Source organism: Zosterops lateralis (assembly GCF_965231275.1).
Source record: "Zosterops lateralis genome assembly, chromosome: 4".
NCBI classification, from domain to species: domain Eukaryota; kingdom Metazoa; phylum Chordata; class Aves; order Passeriformes; family Zosteropidae; genus Zosterops; species Zosterops lateralis.
Genome location: NC_139765.1, coordinates 6,636,817 through 6,659,971, shown reverse-complemented (window position 1 = coordinate 6,659,971; position 23,155 = coordinate 6,636,817). Strand labels below are relative to the sequence as shown.

The following is a 23,155-nucleotide window of genomic DNA, read 5'->3' as shown; positions in this document are numbered from 1 at the left end:
ACTATCAGTAGTAAATTCTGGAGAGCAGGTAACAGATAACTAATGACAACTAAATCCATTAAAAAGAAAAAAAAAAAAAAGTGACTAGAAGTTGAAAATAATGCACTGTACTTTGCAGTTTTTATACCTTGACCACTGCCTTGGCCAGGTTTTTGTTGAAGCATAAGATGTTTACCCCACAGTTGATACACACATCCATTTTTCCATTAAAAAGTTCCTTTCTTTTGCACAATATCAGTGCAAGTGTTCAAATATTCACCATGGAGCTTGGAACTAGGTATTGGCCGATGATGACTTAGAAACAAGTATGAGCTTGCAGTGCTGAACCACATGTTCTGCTTTTCCATACCGGATGGTTAAACTGAATGACAGCTCAAGCCCAGACACTGTCTACCCTCCAGCAAGACTGTATCAGACCTGTCTTCAGAGGGATATTTGCCTCCAGCCTTGTCCCTGCACAGCCCAAGTCCCAGGGTGGTGTGAAACAGCCTGATCCTCCTTGAGTTACCAGGTTTAGACCTGCCAGCAAAGGACCTCCTCTGAAACCTGGAAAGGGAAGGGTGGAGAAGCTTCTTCTGTAGTTTGCTTCATACAGGTTCTGCTTTGTCATTTTAGTAGCCTTCCCCTCTGCAGTTGAACAAGGGTTTCATTGTGTGAGAAACTCTGTCATGGTTTAACCCCAGAAGGAAACTCAGCTCCACACAGCTGCTCACTCCCTCATGCCCCTGGCACACAGGACAGAATTGGGAAAAAAGTGAGAAAACTCATGGGATGAGATGAACACAGTTTAACAGGAAAAGCAAACGTGTGTGCACAAGCAAAGTAAAACCAGGGATTAATTTCCCACTTCCCTTGGACAGGCAGATGCTCAGCCATCCCAGGAAAGCTGGACTCCACCATGAGTCACAGTGACTTAGGAAGACAAACTTCATCACTCCAAATATCCCCTCCTTCCTCCTCCTCCTCTTCCCACCTTTGCATATATGGTCCAGGATGTCCCTGTGGCCAGTTGGGGTCAGCTGTCCTGGACATGTGTCCTCCCAGTGCCTTGTGTCCCCCAGGTCCATCATTGGTGAGGTGGGAGAGGAGCAGAAAAGCCCTTGGCTCTGTGTGCGCCTAAACTAAATAATAACTAAAACATCCCTGTGTTATCAGCACTGTTCCAGCTCAAGTCCAAAACACAGCCACTGCCAGCTACTGAGAAGAAATTTAACTCTACCCCAGCCAGAAATCCTGAGTCCTTTCAAGTCCTGAGGAGCGAGGTCTGTGACTGGGGGGAAGATCAGACCTGTGGCCCCATGACATTCATATACTGACACACTTTTTTTTTCTTGGCAGCCCTGGGTGTCCTGCTGAGCCACAGGTTGTTGGTGCAGTGTCCTCAGAGGGTGTGGGCTGCTCTGGCAGGGGCTTCTGGGCAGAGCTGGGGTTCTCTCACCTCCTGCTCCTGGCACTGGAGTGGTTGGCAGAGGGGACTGAGCCGTTCCTCAGGTGCTGCTTGAGCCACTAAGGTCACTTCAGGTGAAAGAAAACATCCTCAACAGCACACAGCCCATGGAGTGGTGTGAGAGGTCAGTGACGGGAAGGGAAAGGGATAGGGAAAGAGGAAAGGGAAGGGGAAAGAGAAGAGGAAGAGGAAGGGGAAGTAACCTGAAACTCCCAAGGGACTCCCACATTTCTCATGACATCAGGTTCTCCCATGCCCTTAATTAGGGAGGGTGCTGGGGGGTGGAAAATGTGGTGAGCATAAGAAGATGATTTTTTTTTAATTATCAGGAATTAACAATGTAAGAAAATATATTTTAAAATAATTTTATCTTTTAAATGTTTTCATTGCAGAAAAGGCATACTGAGATTTTCCATTAGAAATAATCATGCACTAACTCAGAACTTAAGGAGAAAATTCAGATTAAACCATTATACGTATTTTTTAAGGAAAATGTTTAATTTACTCAATAAGGTGATTTAGTGTAGGTATTTTTAATTAATACTTGTTAACTACTCTGCAGAGGAATAACTTTTAAATGCTATTTCTTCAACTAAAATTTGAGATTGTATATTACAAATATGGAAGATTTTTACTTATTTTGTAAAAGAGCTGTTGCTCAAAAGACATTAGAATCAAATCCTTATTTTCGCTAAGCACTCAACATGGTCAGGCCCAAAGTCAGAGTCCCTGTCCACTGCTGCCACCTCAAAGTTCAGGAATTCAGATAACTTCAAACCACATAATATGCTCCAGGTTCTTTAAACGACCAAAGAAATAAATTTCTACGAGTTTTTAAATGAGGAGTGGGATTTTACCTGAAGTGAACAGAAAGTATGGGATATAAAAACTTCAATGGACTTTTTTCAGTTATTGCCCTGGTCTTTCCCAAATAATGGCAATTTTCTGTTCATTTTCTCCTAATTGCATGTGCAGACAGATTTTCAGCCATCTCTGGTGGCTCCAAATCAGAGAATTTCCTGCAAAGCAATCAAGTTCCAGAGGAACTGGTCTGTGGTTCAAGCTTGTCCTGGTTTGAGCTCCCTCCCACCCTGAGATCTGGGTCCCTATCAGCATCTCTACAGAAGTGACACGTCCTGTGTTCTGCATGTGGTACAAATAATGCACAAATGTATGAAAACTGTGAGGCTTTCTGCTGTGAGAAACAAACTGAACACAAATCAGTGCATCTCTCATTAGTTTTTCTCAGTTAAGAAAAAAAAATCCCTCCCATTTTATAGCTTCACATCTTGATGTTGTAAAATGTAAAGGTGGACAAGGCATTTTTGGGTTATGCCAGGCTCTGGTTGGTGTGGTGCCTCAGACTGTGCTGTGAAAGAGCCATAATTCTCACTAATCTTCATTCAATGAGATTTAATCATAGAAAATTCTAAATGGGTTTAGGTAGGATGGCAGTTTTTGGATTAAAGATAATGCATCTTAAAATAGCAAGGCAGAAATATAAAAGCAAATCTAGAGAAGCCAATAAGGCATGAATCATTCAATAAAATAAGATCTAATGGTAGGAGTGTATTACGGTAGAGTTCAAGTAATCTTTGATGTATTTTTTTTTTCCATCACCTCTTAGATTTTGTATGTAAATTCAATAAGTTACAGCTCCTGGAAACATACTTTGATTTGCTAGATCTCTATCTGCATGTGAGAGCTTTAGTCACAAGTGTATTTAGATTGGGAGCAGACCAATACAGATTTATTTTACAACACACACTATCCTGGGAGTCCCATACAAGCTTGTGCACGAATTCCTGACAGATGTATCTGTATCAAAACAAGCAGGCAGAATGTGCTTGGCCACTTTTTCAAATGTCAGGATACCCTTAAAAGTGCAATTGAATTAACCCTGATTGCACTACTCCAGCTCATTTTTCACTCTTTATTTTAAAATAATTCAAAATTTCATCTATTGAGACTGAAAAAACGCATGGAAGGTATCTTTGAGTGACAGCCTGCATGGTTTATGGGGAGGAAACTAATGACATACAGCAAAATGCAGCAACATTGTTTGTTATACAGTCCTGTGCTACAAGTAAATTCAACCAAAATCCGTGTTTCATTATCAATGTTATGATAAAAAGAAACCAAAGCTAGGAAATAACACTTGGCTAGGTTGGTTTAAATTTGGGAGTGGTTGATTTTGACTTTTTAATCCTTTGAACAGAGGTACATCTGGGGGTTTATCCCACTTCTTCTATTATTTTTCTACTTGGATATCAGCCTTACTTTCTAAGATTGTATGTCTTGTTCTGGAAGATGTAAATACTGCTGTTACAAGGTTTAGATAAGAAGAATATGACTTTTGTACAGAGGATTACCTGCAGCTGAATGTTGGAAACAACACTAAGGAGGAAGCTCCAGTAGTTACTCATCTCCTAAGCTACTTTTCTTTCCACTTGCCTTTCAAAATTAACATTTTTCTTTCAAAATTAACAGCGTCTATTGTGAACATAAAAAGTTTAACTCTTAGTTTCCCTATTTTTTCATCAATAAATCACTTACCAGGGTCATTTTTCTTTTAATTATGAGAGTACAGGGAGGTGAGTTGTACCTTCTCCAAAGGAACAGATTTTTATAAATTACAAATTTTATCAGAAGTAATCCAGCATTCTGTAGGAAAATGAAAGAGCTGCTTTCACATTCAGGTTCTTCTTTGTTTCTGTTGGGTTTTTTCATTGAAAGTGTTCACATATTAGACAACAGTTCCAGCTGATTTAAGACATTTCTTTCACATAGGTAATTTAGAATTCCAGAATGTGATTTTAGCAGTTTTTTTATAAATATATTTCTAGTGAAATAGAAGTTCTGAGCTGAGGCAAGAATGAAAAAAATACTTTGTAGGGAGGAACTTGAATTTTCCTTTCTCCAGATCAGAAGAATGCCTTCAAAATAATACTCAAGTCCTTTACAGATTTTGTTTGGACTATTTTAACTCTTTTTCTCCTGGAATCATTTCCTCAGCCTTGGTCAAGCTTGCCCTGAGTGAGGCTGGTTTCAGGTTATAACAATGTGCCAAGAGCATTTCACTCCAAAAGGCCACCACCATTCCATTTATGAGATGCTGTTCTTTGTGTTTGAAATGGCAACATTTTGCCCATATCATCAGAGTTTTAGTCATCTGTGTCTAGCATATATTCAGGCAACTGTTTGCTCTTCACTAAAACATACCATGTGTCTTCCTGGGAGGTGCCGTCTGACCACACTTAGTGCAAGGTCGTTGCTGTTGGCATCCTCATGCTGCAATGTCAAAGTTTATTCTGCCAAAGACTCAGCTGCCCTTTGGGGCTCAAGGTCTCCTATGCTGTGCAAAAAGGAATTTATGGTTCATTCTCTTTACAGTGAGATCTTGCCAAACTCATTCACCTTGAAAAATGATATTTTTTTTTTTTGTAAATACTCTCCCATTTAACTGCGCAAGGCACATTGCCTGTGATTTCTAGATTTATCCCATTCAGAGGTTTGCTTCCAGAGGTGACTGAAAGTTCCAGTAAAAGTTAGCAAAAGCATTCATGTTATTACAGGTTTCTTTGAGTTACGACTTTCAGCTATGGCACATTCAAAACACTGAAAACACTCCAGAAGGATGAAAATTCAGAAGAAGCTGAATAAAGTGTTATTACTGGAACAATAATCCAAAATAACCACAAACTCAGACAGCCAGTAAGTGCACTGTGGCCTTCCCTGCTGCCCTGACCTGGATCCTCCTGCCTTGGGCAGTGTGAAAGGAATGTGCATTCCCTGCAGCTTCCCAGTCTTCCTTTAGTGCCAAAGGGAAAGGAAACATGACTTTGGCCTGGCAGGTGGTTTTGCTGGTCACTTGGTAGCCCTTGCCTTCAGTTCAGCACTCCAAGTGAGCCCATGCAGAGCCTGAGCTGTCACCAGTTACAGGAGCTGTGGATCTCAGCTAGAGCCTGCTGTGTCTGCTTGGACACAAACCAGCAATGCTCAGCAGCCCATTACACCCTCCAAAGCATTACTGCAATTGCCAGCTGGACAAAATTTATGGGTCAAAATTTATCTTCCCCAACTTAAAAAGAAGATATTGAAGAATAGAAAATAGTTTTTTAAAACTGATCTTATTTTCTATCATGTTCCAGCACTATAACACTGAGAAATTCAGTTTTATTAACCTGGGATAATGGGAAATGCTCCCTAACCTCCTAGTGCCTGGTAGTGCTTGCTTTAGAACTGTGTCTTGTACAGAACAAAGGGCATGTATTTGGCAGAAATACACAAGGGCAGGTATTTGACTTTTTTTTTTTTTTTTTTCAAAAATTATAAGTCAGTTAATGTTGGTTCCTCATATGCTCCTTGATTGTGAACTCTGGCAAGGGTTTTCCTCTGCCAGTGGGATCTGCCAGGGGAAAGGTGCTTCCAGCACACAGTGCCAGTATCTGTGGTGCTTTACCAGGAGCTTGGGCTGCCAGGATGGAGGGGGTGCTTGTGCCAAAATCTTACCCTTAAAACGTGGGTAGTATCTCTCCTTTAACTCATGGGATTTCCCTGAATATAAATTAGAGGATCCCTGAGAAGTGTCCAAGGACCACGGTGGTAAATAGTGCCACAGGAAAACCTTGTAATTCAGGCTCCAATGGGCAGTTTGAGAAGCATCCAGCAAATAAGACATGGAACTGCACCTTGTTAGTGAGGAGAATACAAAATAGGGTAGCCGCCAATATTGGCATTGTTTTGTTTCATCCAGTTCCTGAAGCTGGGCCCCAGCAGAAAAGATGGAAGGCCTGAGAGTGAGAATTGTGCCATACAAACAAGGACTGTATACAAGAAATGCTGCTTGCTGTACAGCAGATTTTATTTCTGTTTTTCTCTACTTGATTCAATACACTTTAATCCTCTTTGAACAAGATTAACCCTTGTTTCAGTATAGTTTTGACATGTGTATGCATGTGTCTGTGTGTCAGGACACACGCTTGAGCAAGTTGTTTTTTGCAAGCCAGGTGAGGGGGTTAATAGCAAATGGCATGAACAGAGATTTTATCCTGTAGCAGTCTGCTAAGATCCAATGAGTCATCAGGAGGAGTGGAGTGTTCTGAACCATCCCACAGTGCTACTTGAGCCATCTGATGGCAGTAAGATAGTTCTCTATTTCAAGCATCTCCATAAACAACACAGTTGTTGGTGATTCCCTCTTTTCCCTTGACAATGCCCTGCCTTGTCAGCACTATTCTCTACCTGCTCCCATTTGCTTCCCCAGCCAAGAAGCCCAGTTTCTTTTTGCAAATAGTTTTAGCTTCCCTGTTCAGAGTCTATTCCCACCTTCTGCACCCAGCCTGCCTCCCTTGCTCCGCCAGCCTCTGTCATTTTACTTTTGCTGTTCTCCCCTCTTTTCCTTGTATTCTGGTTTAATAGTTTTAGTTCTTCCGTACTGAAATTGGGCAACTTGTGCTAGGCTGTCTGGATGCCACAGGAGAGATTTTAATAGCAGAGGAGGGTGGTTTTGTGGCACCCAGGAAGACAGTTCCACCATCCCAGGCAGAATGACAGAACTCTGGTGTCAGGCAGAAGGTTTGTCTCCATCTCACCAGCAGCATGGTTTGTGGGAGTGAGAGCTTTGGGATTTTCTCTGTCAAACCTCAGGAAGCCCCTGGCGAGCCATACACAAGCTGAGGCTTTCTCACCTTGGCAGCCTGGGCAGGGTGAAGCAGCAAACTCCACCTCCTCACCAGGCCATTCCCATTCCAGCTCCTGCTCCAAACATGGGCAAGCAGGAGCTGCTCGGAGAAGAGGTTTCCGTGATCTGGCAGCACGACCAGTCTTCCATAGGCTCCTTCTCAGGAAGCCCTAAGATGTTTGGCTGAGGATTTTTCAAACAAGTCATCCCCGAGGCACACACCTGGTGAGGGCTGTTTTCAGCCAAACAGTTGAAGTTTGGCAAACTCTTTAACCAACTGAAAATGTAGTCTTCTAATAGGAGGTATCTGGCAATCATTCCACCCTGCAGTTATGCCAGCCCCACCTCTTTTTTTTTTTTTTTTTTTTTTTTTTTTTTGATCATTTAATAAAGCAGTGAAGATTTTTAAAGGAGTATTTTTTCCATTAGAATTTAAAAATATGCAACCATGTTGCTTCCTCATGTCCCTTTGAGCTACAAACCATAGAGAGAGAATTTCAAACCAGCATGTGGAGTTTGGAATCATTAGCCAATTCCCATAAGCTTTATAATACTGGGAAGTTTGTAATTGAACATGTAGATAAAAAATAAGAAAAAATATACTAAAATTGTTACTGACTTCTCCATCTTGAATACCTCAGTATATCCTTAATTATTTAGCATGTTTTTACACGTTCTAAAAATTATTTTATAAATGAGAAATAAAAGTCTTACTGCTATGTGCCATCCTTGAGTTTGAGTGGTTATTGTATTAGCTCTGACAATGCCTTGCTGCTTTAAAGCAGAGAAAAGCAGTAAAGGATACTGAAAATGAAGAACATTTTGGTATATGCAACGTTTGCTTGCATGAATTATTTGGTATTTGCTCTTGTGACAACACTGAGCAAACTTTGTAAGAAAGAAGAAGGCTTTTTCTCACTTCGACTTGAGTATTTATTAGTATTTTTGTAGCTATAGGATTATATCCTCCAAAGCCAAACAGATATCTAAAGAATTGGGGCCTACTTTTCTAAGTCTTTATGGGCTGTGGTTTGCTCAGTCTGCACTTTGTTTCTTTGCTGGATGCCACCTCAAATGCAAAACCTTCAGGTGTAACAAGTTGCTCTTCATATTGCACGGCAGAGTTTGCTTTATTCTGATCTGTGAGAGGGTGAAAATGTTCCTGACAGTGGTAGTCACAGCATGACTTTGTTGAGTTACCCAGTGTGGTTTCACCTATTACAAGGATAAACAGATTTCAGCCAGTAAAAACTTTTATAGAATGTCAGCAGTAGGAAAAAAAACACAAAACTTTGTCATCCCTGATCAGCTCACTGGTGTTTCAGCTCTCTCCAAGTCACCAAATGCTTTAGAGGAAATGGGAGGCCTCTGACAAACACACATCTGTTAATATGCAGATGGGGAAAATCACTAATATGAATTATTATTATCTAGCAGGTCCTAAAAGTTGGGCTCTGTATAGGAATTTGTGTCAGTTTGAAGCCTGTCCTTTCTGCTGTTGGGCAGATCATTGATGGATGTGCTGAACAGTGCCAGTGGGATTGCAGCTGCTCAGGATAAATTTGGTACCATGCTGCAGACTGAGTGTGCTGGGGAGATGGAGCATACCTGGCCTGATTCGGGGGGTTAATAAGTCAAATGAATGTGTGCTTGGCTTCACAAAAAAAGATGCTTTAGTTTAGTGCACAGTCCATCTATTCTACACACACACACACACACACAGCCAAATAAAGGGCCTGTCTGCAGAAGAAACTGTAAGTGATGCTAATAACCAAGGGAATTAAAGATTAAATGGGAATAAATGGCCGAAGAGTCAGAGGTGAAATTCTGGGGCAGCTGGAAGGGAGGGGAGGGGAGGGGAGGGGAGGGGAGGGGAGGGGAGGGAAGGGAAGGGAAGGGAAGGGAAGGGAAGGGAAGGGAAGGGAAGGGAAGGGAAGGGAAGGGAAGGGAAGGGAAGGGAAGGGAAGGGAAGGGAAGGGAAGGTTGCCGGGGTGCGTGTCCGTGGCTCTGTGCGCGCCCCCGCTCGGCTCCGCATCTTCCCCGCCCGGCGAGCGCCCCCGGGAGCGCTGGGGCTGCCCGGGACAGACAAACCCCGGCCCGGGGACAGGGAGAGCCGAGCCACAGAGCCCCCCGGGGGAGGCACGGCCGTCTGAAGTTGGAGCGCTCTGAAATATGGGTGTTAAATGTTTTGATTCCCGAATGGAGATGTGTTTATTGCTCCCGTTTCTGTCTGATCCCGCGTGCGAGTTAATCACAGCGCTGCAATGAGAAATATTTTCCTGATTTGGAGCACTCGGATGAGCTTAAATTACACATTTCGTAGGATTTTAATTGCAATACCCCTTTAGATAAATAACCCTGTAAATACTCTTTTAACCTCACTGCATGAGAACACTTTAATTTACGATCACAGTTAATAATTGTAAGGTGGTTGTTTTTTTGGGTTTTTTTTTCCCCAAATGCAAAGGTGACGATGAGCGGATTGCAGGAAATTCTGTTCATTAGTCGGAGAGCCTGTGCCAGAGGCCTAACGTGAGAATTAATTAATATTCCCGGCGAGTTCCAGGCGCGAAGGGGTTAACGCGGCCGGGCCCGCTCGGGCCTCCCTCATTCGTCCCATTTTTTTTTTTTTTTTTTTTTTTTTTTTTTTTTTTCCTCCCCTCCTTAATTAATCATGCGCTGCTCCGCAAATTTCAATATGGAGATGATGGCGAGCAATTATTAATGAGCCCGCGGGGCTGTCCCGCGGGTGGGTGTAAAAAAAAGCTCCTCCTCACCGGGAAACACGCCCCAAAGCCATAAATAAATAACCAGGGCAGGGCTTTTGTTCGGCGGGGCCGATGGTACATGACCTTGTGGCTGTGCCCGGAGAGGGGAGAGCAGGGGGTGCCCCCGAGACAGCCTTCCCTTGGCAGGAGTGGTGATGGGGAGGGTGGATTTAACGGGAAATAATACAAATATCCCCCAGATCCAGCTCTGCCGGGCAGGAATGTGCAGGGAGGGAGGGAGGGAGGGCTGGGGGATTTAACAGGGGAATAACACACGCCGCAGAGCGCGGTGCCCCGCGCTGACCCCGCGCACAAACATGGCCTCCCCAGCTCTCCTCATGTATTTATTTTTTATTTATTTCCACTCACCCCCCGCCCCCACACCCCTCTATATTATTTTTTTTAAATTTTTTTTTTTTAATAATCTCCTTTCCTCCTCCAGCCGGTATTCCCGCTATCCATCCTCACCATGCACTGCACCACTTGGATAAAAAAAAAAAAAAAAAAAAAAAAAAAAAAAAAAAAAAAAAAAAAAAAAAAAAAGGGGGTGGTCAGAGAGCTACTTCAATTAGCCGGGTTGTCGGGTTGGGTTTTGTTGGGTTTTTTTTTTGTTTTTTTTTTTTTTTCAGAGCCTCGATAAAGCAGGAGCAGCCCAAGGTGGGAGGAGGAAGCGCGGATGAGCGGGATGAGGGATAACAAAGAGTCAGGTGCAGCGCCCTCACCACCGCTCTGCTTCTTTTTTTTTTTTAAGCACTCCCCTAATAATTAAATAAGAAAACGGCGAGGCAAAAAGCCGCGTTTGTGGCGGCCAACTGCAGCGCTGGGAGAGGCGAGTGCATTGTGCGGGGGGAGCGGGCGATGGGGCGGGTGTCCCACCCCATCCCATGGGACAGAGGCGAGGAAAGATGCGCCTGGAGCGGGACCAGCCCCGGGTACAGCCCCGTCCTCCTGCAGCTTTACTGCGGCTTTGCTTCCGAGCTCCCAGGGCTGGATGTCGCCGCGGAGAGAGAGAAACAAACCTGGAGAGCGGAGACGAGCATTTTTTCAGCAATGGCGAAAAGGGGATGGCGGTGGCAGGGAGGAGGAGGGGGGTAAAAAAAAAAAAAAAAAAAAAAAAAAAAAAAAAAAAAAAATGGGGATCAGGGTATGATAAACAGCGCTGGAAAAAAAAAAAAAATGGCAGGAGGATAATGTTTACTTTTGAATCCCTGGCCCGCTGCCAGGCTGGCGCTGGTTTTTAGGTTAGCAGAGGTTGGAGGAAGGGCCAGACTGAGGCGGGGCTTTGCTGCTGTCAAGGAAAAAAAAAAAAAAAAAAAAAAAAAAAAAAAGAAAAAAAAAAAAGGGGGCTGCAAATTGCTGTTCTCAGCTTTTTTCTCTCCTCTCCTCCACCCCCGCCTCCCCCGAAAAAAAGGCAGTGCTTTCTCTTAGGCTCTTAAAAATGATGCAGAATTTTAACCATCTGCTGTACCCGGAGCTCTTCGCTGGTGCTGCGCAGCTGAATTTTTTTTTGCAAAGGGAAGAAATTGCTAAAGCTTTTCCGAAAGAGAAAACTGTTTGTAAGCGTGTAAAATATTTTAGGGAATCCTTTCTTTAAAGAAAGATTCTGTTGAATTGCGGGCTGAGAAGTGGGTATTAACAGAACCGAAACGTTTGTAGCCTATTGTGGATTTTTTTTTGCTAGAAGAGACACAGGTGTACTGCTCCATCACAGCTCTGCAAACGGTGATGGGAGCTGATCATTTTTGTAACACTAATCTTTTTATTTCAAGGCTCGCTCTGGAAGTGTAGATGTAGCCAAATGCAGCAAGGTCATCCCTTTTCCAGCTGCTGTGTGTATATATGGGAGTAAAATTATTTAATGAGTAATACAGGGACTGGCAAAGGAACCTTGTAACTGCCACGGCCTCCTGAACTACCACAGTATGTCCAGTGCACAAAGGGAGACTATTCCTAAATAATAAGGGATGGGGAAAAGGCTTTTGAAGTGGTGAAGCTTAAGGGAGAAAGTAGAAGGAGTCTTTAATGTGGAATCCTTACTTCCCATAAATTAGATTAACTGTTTAAATGCCATGAACGGCAAATTAAATATTTCAGATGTTCATAAATCAGAATATAATGTTTGTCCGGAGTCAGAGCTAAGAAAATTAGAGGTTATTGGCTCATAATTCATCTAGATCTTTAAGATCAATTAGCAAGTTATAGGAAAATGAGATTGTAGTGAAATATTTGAGGCATGCAGTTCCTTTGAAAATGCAATTTGGATTTTTTTTCTTTTAAGATCCGTCAATACCAGATTGTTACCTCAAGTCGCTAGTTATTGTTTGTAACTGTAAGGACTGTATTTTCTTCAAATGAAACCTCTACAAATAAATATTAAGAACAGTATTTACTTTCTGAAGCCAATGTAGAGGCCCAGCTAAGCCTCTTCATTCAATTCAAATTTACTTTAAAAGGCTATATTACAGTGCAGATGTCTTATAGTCTACATACATTTTCTTATTTGTAAATTTGGGCTGTATTTTTTCACCTGTTGCCTGCACAGGAACAAAAGGGGCAGGGGGGAAAGAAGATTTACTGATCACACAAGCTTTTGCAGGGAACTTGTTCATCATTTCATCACCGATTGGTAAAAACCAGCCGCTTTTTTTCCCTCTGCTTTTAGGTGCCCCAGAAAATCGTACAATATGTGTGCTTCAGACAGTGCCAGAGAAGCATAATGAGGTGTTTAGTCACAGTTTGGATGTGGTATTTGTAGAAAACAGTGCAGGAACTGTGGGCTGGATTTTCAAGGGAATAGTCCTTGTAATCCAAGGCTGCCTGAATCCCAAACTGGTATCCAGGCAATAGCGGCACTAAATTCTCTGTTTGCTTTTTTGTTAGGCTCTTGTCTGCTGAACATTTTGCTTTTCTTGCAAGGACTACAGCATGCCTGGGCATTTTGGGGGTGAAGTTTGTTGGTTTGGTTTAGGGTTTTGTTTTGGAGGTTTTTTTGTTTCTTCTGTTAACCCTTGGATTTCTGTTTGCTCCCTTTATTGCAGAGCACCTCCGTAAATAGGAATGCAGACAGTCTGGAGTAAGTGCGCTTTTCTAATATGGGATACATGGATGGGAGGGCTTGGAAGGGTGAATCTTTGTTTTGTGGGCCAGTAAAATACTAATGTGCTAGCATTTTCCCTTATTCTGTATTTGGATTTAAAAGTCAGTGGTGTAGTGGAGCACTCCGGTACAAATGGCAGCGTTACCTAATATTCTGCAGTTTAGAGAACAAAGATTTCTTTGGGAATAACCATGTCTGAAGGACTTCAGGATTGATGTATTCTGCAAGTCAGTTATGCACATTTTACTGTGTATGCAAAGACAGCATTATGCAGGCTTTGAGACTTCAGAATTGTATATTGGAAACCTGTTAGGATGCAGGACTGTATGGAACTGCAAACACCTCGACTACTAGTGAAGTATATCACTTGTTTATAGCAGTGTTTTTTCTGTGGGTGCACAATTATACATGAATTAATATGTAGAAGATGCTGGTCTTAAAAAATCATTCTGGATTTGGCATTATTCAATGCCATACCTGTAAGGTATGTTGTCATCCCCTAACACACATCTCAGCATAACCTCTGCTCTTATTTTAATACTAATTTGGTCTTTCAGCAAGCATGATAGCATGAATCTGTGGATTCAGGTTATAAATTTAGTTCTAGATTTAAATAAACAAGCATCTTATTTTCATAGTAATTTCACAGTCCTAATGATACTTAAACAAAAGTGTCTTTGTGCACCTATTTGCAAAAAAACTAAGCTTAAGTTGCTGAACCCTAAATATTCTATTTTGCTTTGTTGTTGAATGCCGGAGCTATTTGAAAATAGTAGGGTTTTTTGAGATATGGGAGAAATTTGCTTTCTCACTTTGAATTCATATTGGCTATTTTCTGGTTAAATAGAATATGAAATGTAGTATAATTACAGTGTTGTTTAAATAATTAATTAAAGCCAGCAGATGACACAATATGCAAAACTGTTTATAGCAACAATCGATTTTCATATAGTTCTGTGTACTGCCAAATTATGGATGAAATAAACTGGATTAAATATAATAAGAATAAGGATATGTTGTCTGATACTTGCTATGCAGCATCATTATTACCTGGGAGAGTTTGAATGATATATGAACCAGGAAAATCTTAACTTTTTTTTTTCTTTTTTCTTTTTTTTTTTTTTTTTACTTCTTTTTTTTTTCTTTTTTTTTTTTCTTTTTTTTTTTTCTTTTTTTTTTTTCTTTTTTTTTTAATAAAGTCATAGATCTGGCTGAGTGTCAAATCCATAGAATCCCTGAAGAGGCGAGTTCTGAGATGTCTCTCTCAGCTTGTCTTGTGCTGGCATCTATTAGTGCTACAAAACCTATAGGTTCATCTGAAGATTCTCTGAAAAGCCCCTGTTCTGTGAATTTTTCCAGTACCAATGGACAACATGTCATATAAAACTCTAAAAAGAGATAGCCAGAGGGCTTAGTTCTGCTGCCAGCATAGAACACATTTTCATTATTTTTTTTCCTGTAGTTTGAATAAAGATTCAAATCAGGCCTACCAAATTTGCTTGAAATGAAACAGAAAATACAAATATGGGGGTGTGTGCAGATATATTTATTTGTTTCTAAATTGCCTAATTAAATCAGCAATATACTATCTGATGTCCATTAAAAATGTGGGGGGTTGTTTTGGGTTATTTTTTTTTTCAGTGCCTGACTTGGAAAGTATTTAATGGTCAGTGGAAAAAAATGAGGAAGAGGAGGGTGTGGCTGCTGCTGGGAGGCTCTCGCCCTGCAAAGGGTCCCTGCCTTGTGGAGATGTGGTCCTGCATCGGCACAAAACGAAGACTTCTTTTAGGTAAAACTGAATTCTTCTTCTTGTTGCTGTTGTTAATCAGAAAATGAGCGAACATGTAATCTTCCTATTTCTTATGTCTATTTCTGAAGACTGGTCAGTGGTTTTCACTTGAGTTTGGTAGTTTTATTCATGTCTTGTTTTGCTCTAGACTTTTCAACTCTTTCCCTAATCAGTCATGACAAGAACAACAAAAACTAGTTTCAGCTCTGCAGAATAATAGGAAAGGTGGTTTGATGTTTTGTTTGTTCTGAATAGCCAGTGAGAGACTGATCCTGTATGTGCTGGTGTGGATCTGTATTCACATCTGAATTTTCATTTCCACTCTGCATTGTGCCTTTAGTCCCTGAACTGGCACATATACACACAGATACTTCTGTCTATAGTTCTTTATATTATGGCCACAATTACAGCATCATAAAGTCTTGAAATGAGACTGAGAATACTTTCAGGTTATAATTCTTGTGGGATGAAATTTTGACAGTATTTTTAGCAAAGCTGTGTGTTGGTTTGCCTTTTTTCTTTTTTTTTTGGAGACATAGGCCCCACTTGTTACAAGGGCAATTTGTTAATAGTGCTGATTTACAATTTCACTTCTGACCAGTTGATGTTAAAACTGTTTTTATGCATTGGTACCGTTTTAGCATTCCTTTTTTTTTGTTTTTCCTTTGCTGCTGCAAATATAATTTGAAAGCGTGTGAGTTCTACTGATAACCATAAGTGAAGACAGAGCTGATGAAACTTCAGTAGTAAAACCACTCACCGGTGTGGTTACAGAATCTGCTCCCACATCTCATGTCTTGTGTTTGAGCTCATCATCTCTTAATTATGTATCCTTGTCTTCCTTTGAAGAGCAGCAGTGTGTGGGTTGTGGTGAGGTATTCTCACAGCTTGGGTGAATTGTTAGCCACAAGACCAAAGGCTGAGTGTAGCAAACCACTGTATGAGTGGCAAAATCCCAGGATCTGACACACAACTTGGACTCTCCTTTAAGTATTAAATGGGTTTTGCAATAATGATGCGTGGATGGCAAAAAGAGATAGTAAGATAAAAAAAAGGAAACGTATTTATAAGTTATAAAGCAGAGCTCTATATGCAACATTTATATAGTAAAACAAAGTCTTACAATTCAGGCTCTTGCTAATTATTTGTGGTGGCAGGGGGGAGGGCAGGTGGCGAAGTAAACATGCATGTTTTTACATGTTTTTGTGACATTTGCATGATGCATTGACAGCGTTGTGTAAGGCACCATAGCTAGCTTAGAGGGTAAGGTATTTTGCATCAGATAAGTGAACTCGTCTATTTTTTTTTGTCATTTCTTTTGCCCACAGAAAACAAAAGTAGAAATTACTGCACTGGAGCAGGCCCACGGTGTAATTAATGCCAAGTCTACCCTGACATTTTTTACAAAGGGTTGATTGGTAAGAGAGTGAAGTTGACCACCATCAGATCCTTTTGGAATACCCTGTCCTTAGCAGAAAGGGGCAGGCAGATCCCTTGGCTTTGCACAAAGGTCTGTGTGGTCTTTCCAGCAAACAATCCCATCCAACAGTATTTTTGTAGGCTATGCTTAGAATCCTTCTTTCCAATTCCTGCTGATGTCCCTTAACAAGGCACCGATTTTCACATGCTCAGGCTGCACATTGAAAAATAGTATATTCCTATAGTTTGATTTTATTGCTTGTTTAATTTAGCTGAACCATTTCCCTTTCAAGGGAAGCAGGTGGTAAAGTCAGACTACAGACCCTGACTTTCAGACTCTGTATCTCTGTGGTGTTCCCTGTTGCTCGTGTGCTCACCAACATAAATAGTTTGATCCCTTTATGTTTTCATATATGGCAGTCTTATAAAAGTGACATTATTGTAGACACCTGCCCTTGCACTCCTGTTACTTCTGTAGCTTTAATGTAGCTAATGGGGAAGGGCTCATTAGCATTCTCCAGGAAGCTGTTTCCCTGGCAGGCGGATCTTAGAAGGATAATGTTTTTAATACAGGACTCTGTTTTCCTGCTTGACTTACCTGACATTATTGCATATTCCTGCAAGTTTCCATTGATTTGTTATGGTGGCACCCAGGTCCTCCCCCTGGAGAACATTGCAATATGCTCTCCTTAGCAATTATATAAAAAAATATTCATTGTGTTTCACATTTACTCAGCTTGATTCAACCCTTCAGTAACCCCAGTACTCTCCCCTTGCTTGTCATTTTTTGCCACTCTTTATTTTCTAGCTGATCTTTCTAGATATGAACTAAAGTTAAAAACTGATACCAGCATGGCCTCTGCATTCAACAGCTCTTAACATTTCTCTTGCCAAAGTGTCTTTTCATTTGTACATTTTACTTTTGGCTCCTTAGCTTGTTTTTAATCGTGACTCCATCTTCCTGTCGTGACTATTGTGTTTTCTTTATGGTCCTCATGAGTCACATTGTCAAAGCCCTTTTGGAAGGCCAAATAAATAATAATGAATTCTGTGGATGCACTCAAAGTTAAAAAAGACGTAATTTTCATTATGTTATCAATGTTGTTTTTCTCCTTGTTATGTAATCTCTGCTCAGGCATTAAAGTTATAATCTTTTAAAGTAGCCTTCCAGACGGTTTACAAAATCACAGAATTCACTGGCATGTAATCTGGATCATCATTTGTGGCTATTTTTGAGGACTGCTATCCTTTCATTCCTGATAGAAGAGTGCAGGTTTTTGTTGGAAGCCCTGCCTCCAACCTTGGGCTGTTCCAAAAGGCTGTGTGTGTCCTCAGAATGGCTTGCCTTTAATTTTCCCCTTTATTTCAGCACTTTCTGTTTTGCTATCTGCTTTTCTTTCACCCTTTACTTGCAAAAGAATTGATTAATGGGATTTGCTATTTGAAAGGACCAGAGGGGATTATATTGTGACTTGAATATCGTAAATTTTTCCAACTGTATTAAGCCTAAAAACTTTTTAGTCTAAAAGGTACCTTTTGGTCTGACTGGATTTCTGAGCAACAGGAGATAGAGAGGCATATCTTAGAATATGAGGTAGGGTCAAGATTACTCCATCCCTCCCTAAAATGGAATCATGTTTCCTCTGTTTTCCTGTTCAAGAGAAGGGACATCTCATTCCCTCACTTTTCTGAATGTTGTTTTTGCTTCCCATGTTGGAGGGAGAGTGCTGTTGGCTGGTGTGAAAGAGAACTGAAAAATAAGACTAGGAATTTCCACAGGAAGAAATAGTGGGTATTTTTTCTATTTTATTAATATCCCAGATTAGGAACCCAGCTAACAAGAAATGTTAGTATGGCCATACAGGGGGAGAAAAGGCAAAGTTCCTCTTTTGCATAGCTAATTAGCTCAAGGTCATAATCAGCCATTATTTTTTCTGTGGTGTTTTTCATCCTTTTTCTTCACTCCCTTTGTTTCCCAGCACTATTTCAGTCTTGCCAGACAATTGTTGTGCAGTCTTCCTGCTTCTAATGTATGTCAATAAATTGTCCTTATGCCACTGGTTCAGTCCTTATGCTCCCAATCTCCATTTTTAGACCTTAATGTCTAAGTATATTCTTTGTTCTGGTTGTTTCAGTCCAGTGCTTTTTGGAAAAGGTACCCCTTTTCCTGAGCCTGATACAAAGCTTTGCTCAGTACTCACATTGCTTTTGCCCACCTGCTCCTTCTGTGTGTAGAGATTTTGTTACCCTTTTTTCCTGATGGATACACTGTGCCTGCATAATCTTTTGTGCTGAAAAGCAGAGTGTTTCCATTGAAATCAGTGGGAAGATCTGATGAGCATATAATATTATATTAAATACCTGCTGTACAGTTTTGCTTTGTCCTGGACACAGCCTTTTCTAAACCTGTTGTCAAGGCTTTCTGACTCCACTTTCTCTCCTTGAATCCTGGTGTATAATATATAAAAAGCCCAAATCTATCATAGCAGATTTCAGGGAACAGCAGTCACAGGAAAGTGTATTTCTAGATTTGGTTGTTTCAGGCAGAGAACTGGACAGGTGAGAGTTACCCCGAGTGCCAGTCGTTCACCCACCTGCCCTGGGAATGCTCATCACAGTGCAGAGACACAGTTTGCAAGTTTCTTCTTTACTTTTGGCTGGTTTTGGAATCTGCAGTAACTTTCTGACTTATACTATTGGGATGAGAAAAGATCAGAAACACAGGAGCAGGAGCTGCAGTGGTGGGTGAAAAGGGGCCAGTGCAGGCTGGGTGTAAGGAGATCCCAGCTGGCCACACCTCTTGCATTAATTCCTGCTGCTACAAACTAAAAAGGTGAACATATTGTTATGGACCCAAAAATAGCTATTTTGCACAAAGTGTCTGAGAATGGAAGGACACCCTCTCAGCTCTCCCCCTGTATGGTTCATGCTGTTTTGTGGGACTCTAGGACCTCAGCTTTTGGAGTTTGGGCCACTCTTGGTCCTCTTCTCTTCTGCTGGTGGTGGGTGATCTCATGCTGATTCCAAGTCATTTACCCTGTGTGGGGTTTGTGGTGCTGAGCTCCCTGCACCAAAGACTTTGATAAAAAGCTTGCCCACTTGCCTGGCCTGATTCCTGTTATTTTCTTCTGGAAGCTCTAATATAATGTTCAGCTTAATCAGAGGTGCCTCTGCCTGTAGATAAAGAAGGGAAAATATCTTAGTCTAGACCACTCTCTTCTATGTGCTCTTTTCCTTCTCTCATGGCCATATAATTGATGATAACATCTGCATCCCAGTGGGCCACATCATCACACATGAGGAAACCAAGGTACAAAGCAAATTTAGGATTGTTCAGCAGGCCAATGGATTAGAGAATGGAAAGGAGACACTCCAATCTGCTGTCTAGCTGTGTGTTACCAATGCAGCATTAATTTAGCTGTTTCAAGAGATGCTTCTCTTAATATCCAAATTAATAATGTGATGTTCTAAGATGTTATGAGAAGTTGGTAAGATAAATCTTAACAGACAAAGTAAGTGCTTATTTAGCCTGATAAAGTTTAGCAATCAGCATATGTGAAATTTTATAGGCAGCATATTTTCAATTTATTTTCCTTGTTCTCCTCTTTGCAAGTTGAGCCATCATGGAGTTAGCAATTGTCTACAACAACAGGCAACTTCTCTGCCCATCCACAGACTACAGGATATTTTAAGAATTTAATTTATAATAGTTACTCTCGCTTTTTAATTACCATTTTTAGACAAAATCAATTTTAGAAATAAACTCAGAATTTTTCAAAAGGAGAGACAAAATAAAAAAAAAATTAATTAGATGATATTCTAATGACTTAGAATATAACTTTAAAAATAACTTTCAAGGAGCTGGCTAGCTCTGCAGAAATTAACCTTGCTCTGAGACATGAATTTGTACAGACTTTTGCTCGGAAAATAATGAGCCATGACAGCTTAAGGTGTCTCTTTTTTGAAGGGGGGAGTAGGTGGGGAAGTCCAGTGATTTAGTGACTGAAGTGAGTTGCCACTTTCGTGAGCTCCATCCCTAGGGATATGACCTTTTTAATCCTCTTTAGTTAATGTATTGGTGATCTTTACTTAGGCAGAGTAAACAGTGCTGTTGGGAACAAAGGGGAGGTCATGCTTCCTGCATTACACTCTGACCCCGGGGTCACGGCCTTTGTTCACTTCTCAATGGGAATTGCTCTCCGAGGGCCACCACAAAATGGAGAACTAATTTCGGCACGTGCTGGCGGAGAAAGGCAGAGTATCAGGTTCAGCCCCTGCACAACCTCCGAGGGCGCCGCTCGCAGCCGCAGGAAAAGTCAAACTATGTTTCAAAGGGGTCCTATCAGCTCTTTAATTGCCGCTGCCCGTGGCACCTAATCCCTCGTTGAACTAAATATATTGCTGGGGTCTTCCCCCTGTAATTCGGTTGCTCGCTTTTCAGCCTTTAATTTGTTTTGTTTTTTTTTTTTACCCCTGACTAGATTCTTCCAAAGGAAGAAGCGCAAACTAGTGAAAAATAGCGATTTCTTCCCTTAAAAGAGAGTGAGCAAATGCAGCATCAAACCTGGGCCTCTCAGAATGAGCCTTGTTTCTCAGCCTGTAGGGAAACGTGGTGCTGTGTCCCAGAGGATTGTATTCAGCACCTTTTCCATAACTTTTCCTGTGTATTACAGCAGTGCACACACACACAGGGCCCTGTGAGGCCGAGCATGGCAAGCACAGGGTACTGAGCCAGAGAAAACTAGAATTTCCTCGTCTTTATCACTGATTTTATGCAAAAAGGCTGGGATGATTTTTTTTTTTAATTTTTTTTTTTCTTGGCTTCAAAAGTAACTGGTGGCAGAATGTGATGCATCTCATTTTTTTAGTTGCTGTGACTAGGGAACGTATATAAACATGGAAGCTGAGATAAATTATCTGGAAGACTTGCATACAGAAAACCGCCACCTTTTACCCAAAGTTGGTTCTTTTTCATCTGTACGCTCTATTTGCCCAGCAGTGAAATCTGTGAAATACAATTTTAAATCATAAAATAATTGAGCTATAAACACATAACTTCAGCCAGCATACGGCTTTTCCACATTTCTTCTTTCTATCAAAAAAAACCCCTAACTAAAACAACCCTAATTGCTGATGACAGCCAAGTTGTGTAAAACACAGCAGGGTTAGAACTGAGCACAAGGGATCTGAGTGTATTGGGGGGAGCTTATAATGTTGCCATCACAAAAATAAATAACACTACAGTAGTAAACTTCGAGACTTCTGTGGTTGTCAGCATGAACAGGATTAAAGTAAAAATGTGTCTTTGCATTCCAGTCATTTCAAGTAAAATGTTACGTCCCCTCTTTAAGTTTCCTTGCAGTTGAATTATTTAAACAAACACTTCTAATAATCTACTCTTAGACTTAAGAGTGCATTCTGTGATACAGCAGAGTGAGCTCTTTTAACAGAAGAAGTGGCCGAGCAGCTGAGCCATCGCACCCTTTGAGTGAAAACTCTCATTCAGAGCTGAACCCAATGTGAGCAGCAAGTGATGCTGACTGCAGCAAGACTGAAACCAGCCCTTCTGTGACCCTTATTTATTGCTGGAAATTCCCAAAGACCACTGCCTTTAAATTTATTTTTTTTTATAGAGTGGAAGTGTATAGTTACCTGTTTTCCACTAAAAATAATATCATCAGGTTGACATAAGCCTATTCCTCGTGTTACTTAGTTATAATTAATATGTTTACTAACAAAAATACAAAGTCCATCCCCTCCCATATTTTTTTTTTCAGTACTAGGACTGCTTTTCTTTTATCTGCAGGATTTTAGAGGCTAAAAAGGGTCTCAATACAATGCTATTTGCATTATTTTGGGGGTTTTTTTCTTGCCTTAAAGCACTGCTATGGTTGTGCTTTCTTTGGAGTTAATGAGCTGTAGTAGAATTTTAAAATGTGGATAGCAGCTTGGCATTCAGAAGAAAAAAATTAAGAAAATAGTCATTATTCAAAATTTTTAAATATTAATTTTTCCTTAAAAATATATAGGAACCTTACAATAACTGTAGGAAGTGCCAGTTTTTTTCAGAGTGTGTTAAACATTTCAGCATGCAATATATTAATTTAGGATTATTGTAGAAATGCCTCTTCTGAAAGATCCTTAGTGAAGGGAACCTTTCGGAATCCTTTTGCTCTGAACGTTCATGTCTCAAACCTCTCAGAATCTTTTTTGTTTAGTTCTGTTTTTACTGTTTAAAAAAGACATTTATCTGTGGCAAGGTTCAGATTAATAGAATGAGCAGGGAATAGTAATTTTACTGTGTGAACTTGATTCCTTGGCATTACTATTTCTGGCACTGATTTTTCCAGCTAGTGTACCTGGTAAAGCTTAATGGTGGGTAAGATTTCTCTCATTTCCTAGACAAAGATGTTGCTGAAATTAAAACATGAGCTTCTAATTTTGGTATCAAAATTGTTTCCAAATGTGACCCCTGCAGTGAAAACCAAGTAGGAACCGTTCATATTTAATAGTCTTCTCTCTTTAGCAACTGGTGTGCACTTGTCTGTACTGCTTTTAATATGAAACCATTTTTGTTTCCCTGTTGATTTCCTTGATTGTCTGGATCATTGAAATATATCAGTTTAGGGAGGGAAAACATGAAAAAATTAAAAAATAGTCCTGTAGAACGTGGGGTTTGGTTAGGCTTTAGGAGTGCTATGGAAATTACGAAGCCTGTTCTTTACATTTTGAAGATAAACATTTTTCTAAACACAAGGATATGTATTCAGGCCTAGTGTAATTCAGCAAAATTCATTTGAAGCGAGTGCTTATTTTCCTTATTTGTGCTACGTCAAAATCTGTTCTTCTGCCTCTTTCCATTAAATAATTGAGTAAAAAAGAAGTATGTGAAAGTGCAAAAAAGCTACCTGGCTGCAGATAGCTGCATATCGTGCGTTCATGTGAGTGTGGT

General features: G+C 40.7%; 2 long non-coding RNA genes across 2 annotated transcripts in view; one reads left to right on the top strand and one right to left on the bottom strand.

Annotated features, from left to right (window-relative positions):
- LOC310908585 overlaps positions 1 to 23,155 on the bottom strand; it is a 230,063-nt gene that overhangs the window by 185,552 nt on the left and 21,356 nt on the right. The gene's annotated exons all lie outside the window — the stretch shown is intronic.
- LOC310908586 lies at positions 9,974 to 15,754 on the top strand. Its single transcript, XR_014589880.1, has 3 exons — positions 9,974 to 10,605; positions 12,937 to 12,971; positions 14,637 to 15,754. It is a non-coding gene; the product is annotated as an uncharacterized lncRNA (long non-coding RNA).